At 49.1% G+C, this 4,691-nt stretch overlaps 1 pseudogene; it reads left to right on the top strand.

Annotated features, from left to right (window-relative positions):
* The first annotated feature begins 1,192 nt into the window (after positions 1-1,192).
* LOC127926429 (guanine nucleotide-binding protein subunit alpha-12-like) overlaps positions 1,193-4,691 on the top strand; it is a 5,127-nt pseudogene continuing 1,628 nt past the window's right edge.

Below are 4,691 nucleotides of genomic sequence, written 5' to 3'. Positions count from 1 at the left end.
GGGTCTGTTTTAGGTGTTGTTCCCTTCAGAGGCATTGGGAGATTGCTTCATAGAGCCCCTGGAACGCGTTCATAAGCTGATCCTGGGTCTGTTTTAGGTGTCGTTCCCTTCAGAGGCATTGGGAGATTGCTTCATAGAGCCCCTGGAACACGTTCAGAAGCTGATCCTGGGTCTGTTTTAGGTGTTGTTCCCTTCAGAGGCATTGGGAGATTGCTTCATAGAGCCCTTGAACGCTGCTTCAGAAGCTGATCCTGGGTCTGAGCTTAGTGTTGTTCCCTCTTAGAGGCAGAACACAGGGTCAACACTTTTATCAGAAAACATTGCTCTTTATTACTCCTCTCCCTCCCTTTCTCCCTCCTCTCTGTCTGTGTCAGGGTTGAGTTTAATGATCAGTTTTGTTTGTTTGAACATTGTAGAGCATTCTAGAAGCCTCGGTGTCAGCCCACTGGACACACACTCGCTGAATCAACATTGCTTCGCACTGGACACACTGCTGAAATCAACATTGTTTCAAGTACTGGACACACACTGGTTGAATCAACATTGCTTCGCACTGGACACACACTGGTTGAATCAACGTTGTTCGCACTGGACACACACTGGTTGAATCAACGTTGTTTCGCACTGGACACACACTGGTTGGGAATCAACGTTGTTTCACACTGGACACACACTGGTTGAATCAACGTTGTTTGGACGGTTGAATCACGTTGTTTTCACGGACACACACTTGAATCAACTTGTTTCGAACTGGACACACACTGGTTGAATCAACGTTGTTTCGCACTGGAAACACACTGGTTGAATCAACGCTGTTTCGACACGAAACATACTGGTTGAATCAACGTTGTTTCACACTGGACACACACTGGTTGAATCAACGCTTGTTTCACACTGGAAACACACTGGTTGAATCAACGTTGTTTCGCACTGGACACATACTGGTTGAATCAACGTCTTTTCGCACTGACACATACTGGATTGAATCAACGTCGTTTCCACGTCATTTCAATGAAATTACATTGAACCAACGTGGAATAGACGTTGAATTGACGCCTTTGCCCAGTGGGAAGAGTGTTTGTTGTGTGTGGTTGAATTATATAGCAAATACTTTCAAAGCTGTCAGCATGTTCGCCCAATGGAAACAATGGAATAAAAAGATCAAAATGACTGTTGTCTTTCCTGTTCGCAGAGTGAGTCGGTGAAATACTTCCTGATAAACTGGACCGGATTGGCCAGCCGGTGAGTGGGCGGAGCTTTACCTTTCACATTTCATGTCAGAACCTCTGGCCACACCACTCCAATCTGTTAGTATTACTGACTATGTAATTACATTATTGTTGAATACTGTTGTTGTACATAAATGACAAACAAAACAATCAAAGAGCATGATAATATTACTGTTCTCCTCCTCTCTGCTCCTCTCTGCTCCCTACTCCTCCCCTCTGCCTCCATCCTTCCTCTCTACTCCTCCCTCTCTCCTCCATCCCAGCTCATCCCTCTCTCCTCCTCTCTGCTCCTCTCTCCTCCTCTCTCCTCCTCTCTCTCCTCCTCTCCTCCTCTCTCTCCTCCCCCTCTCTCCTCCCATCCTTCCATCTCTCCTCCTCTCTCCTCCATCCTTCCCTCCCTCTCTCCTCCTCTCTCCTCCTCTCTACTCCTCCCCTCTCTCCTCCATCCTTCCCTCCCTCTCTCCTCCTCTCTGCTCCTCTCTACTCCTCCCCTCTCCTCCATCCGTCCATCCCTCTCCTCCTCTCTCCTCCATCCTTCCCTCCTCTCTCCTCCTCTCTCCTCCTCCTCTCTCCTCCCTCTCTCCTCCATCCCCTTACATCCCCTCTCTCCCTCCTCTCTCCTCCATCCTTCCATCCCTCTCCTCCTCTCTCCTCCATCCTTCCATCCCTCTCTCCTCCTCCTCTCCTCTCATCCTTCCCTCTCCTCTCTCTACCTCTCCCCTCTCCTCCATCCTTCCATCCCTCCTCCCTCTCTCCTCCATCCTTCCATCCCTCTCCCTCCTCTCCCTCCTCTCTACCCTCCCCTCTCCTCCTCCCCTCCCTCTCTCCTCCATCCCTGCTCCTCTCTATCCTCTCTCTCCTCCATCCGTCCAGAACTATATCCTCCTAGTCCTCCATCCTTCCCTCCCTCTCCTTTCTCCTCCTCTCGACCCATCCTTCCCTCTCCTCCATCCTGTCCTCTCTCTCCTCCTCTTCCTCCATCCTTCATCCCTCTCCTCCATCCTTCCTCCATCCTTCCATCCCTCTCTCCTCCTCTCTCTCCATCCTTCCATCCCTCTCTCCTCCTCTCTCCTCCTCCTTCTACCCTCCTCCTCCTCTCTCCTCTCCGTCCATCTGTTCCTCCTCTCCTCCTCTCTACCTCCTCCCAGGTCCTCCATCAGTCCATCCCTCTCTCCTCCTCTCTCCAGAACTATATCCCTAGTCGGCAGGACATTCTGTTTTGCACGGAAGACGACTAAAGGAATCGTAGAACACGACTTTATCATAAAGAAGATTCCGTTTAAGATGGTTGATGTGGGGGGTCAGAGGTCACAGAGACAGAAATGGTTTCAGTGCTTCGACAGAATCACATCTAGACTGTTCATGGTGTCATCAGAGCAGACCAGGTAGGTGACAGACAGACAGACAGACAGACAGACAGACAGACAGACAGACAGACAGACAGACAGACAGACAGACAGACAGACACAGACCGAGAGACAGACAGACAGACAGACAGACAGACAGACAGACAGACAGACAGACAGACAGACAGACAGACAGACAGACAGACAGACAGATGAGTAGGTACACCCACCCACCAGACCTGAGACAGAGGTGTTGATGTAGCAGGTTTGGGGGTCCACATCTTCAGTTTTAGAGTCAGACAGGAAGGGAGACAGACTCACCTCCTCTCCCAGAGGTTCTGATGGAGGACCGAGGACAACGGCTGGTAGAGAGCATGAACATCTTTGAGAGATCGTGACAGACAGCTCTTCCTCAGATCATCCTCTTCCTCAACAAGACTGACCTGCTGGTGGAGACAGACCAGACTGACAGACAGACAGAATACAGGAGACCCTGCAGGCTGGAGGATGTACAGGTAGAATCTAACACACAGGACCTGAGTATATGACCTACAGGTAGAATCTGGGACCTACAGGTAGAATTTGGACCTACAGGTGAATCTAACACACATCTTACAGGTAGAATCTAACACTGGACCTGGGAGACATCTAACACACTGGACCTATAGGTAGGAATCTAACACACAGGACCTACAGGTAGAATCTAACACACTGGACCTACAGGTAGAGAGCTAACACACTGGACCTACAGGTAGAACAACAAGGACTACAGGTAGGATCTAACTCAAGGACGTGTCTAACACACATCCTACTTCTAACACACAGGACCTGGTACAGGTGGAGAAGCTAACACACAGGACCTACAGGTAGAATCTAACACACTGGACCTACAGAATACAGGGAGACCTCAGGTAGGCTAACACACTGGACCTACAGGTAGAATCTAACACACAGGACCTACAGGTAGAATCTAACACAGGACTGGTAGAATCTAACACACTGGACCTACAGGTAGAATCTAACACACAGGACCTACAGGTAGAATCTAACACACAGGACCTACAGGTAGGATCTAACACACTGGACCTACAGGTAGAATCTAACACACTGGACCTACAGGTAGGGATCTAACACACAGGACCTACAGGTAGGATCTAACACACAGGACCTACAGGTAGAATCTAACACACTGGACCTATAGGTAGAATCTAACACACTGGACCTACAGGTAGAATCTAACACACAGGACCTACAGGTAGGGATCTAACACACTGGACCTACAGGTAGAATCTAACACACAGGACCTACAGGTAGAATCTAACACACAGGACCTACAGGTAGAATCTAACACACAGGACCTACAGGTAGGATCTAACACACAGGACCTACAGGTAGGATCTAACACACAGGAACTACAGGTAGAATCTAACACAAGGACCTACAGGTAGGATCTAACACACAGGACCTGGTAGAATCTAACACACAGGACCTAGGTAGAATCTAACACACAGGACCTACAGGTAGAATCTAACACACAGGACCTACAGGTAGGATCTAACACACTGGACCTACAGGTAGAATCTAACACACAGGACCTACAGGTAGGATCTAACACACTGGACCTATAGGTAACACATACCTGACCAGGTACACAATCACACCTGACCAGGTACACAATCACACCTGACCAGGTACACACAAAACACACCTGACCAGGTACACAAACACACCTGACCAGGTACACAAACACACCTGACCAGGTACACACAATCACACCTGACCATGTACACACAATCACACCTGACCAGGTACACACAATCACACCTGACCAGGTACACACAATCACACCTGACCAGGTACACAAACACACCAGACCAGGTACACACAAACACACCTGACCAGGTACACAATCACACCAGACCAGGTACACAAACACACCTGACCAGGTACACAAACACACCAGACCAGGTACACACAATCACACCTGACCAGGTACACACAAACACACCAGACCAGGTACACACAATCACACCAGACCAGGTACACACAATCACACCTGACCAGGTACACACAATCACACCAGACCAGGTACAATCACACCTGACCAGGTACACAA

The sequence above is a fragment of the Oncorhynchus keta genome, unplaced genomic scaffold (assembly GCF_023373465.1).
Source record: "Oncorhynchus keta strain PuntledgeMale-10-30-2019 unplaced genomic scaffold, Oket_V2 Un_contig_7562_pilon_pilon, whole genome shotgun sequence".
NCBI lineage: Eukaryota > Metazoa > Chordata > Actinopteri > Salmoniformes > Salmonidae > Oncorhynchus > Oncorhynchus keta.
Note: the sequence above shows the minus strand (reverse complement) of the source record. Positions and strands in the feature narration are given on the sequence as shown.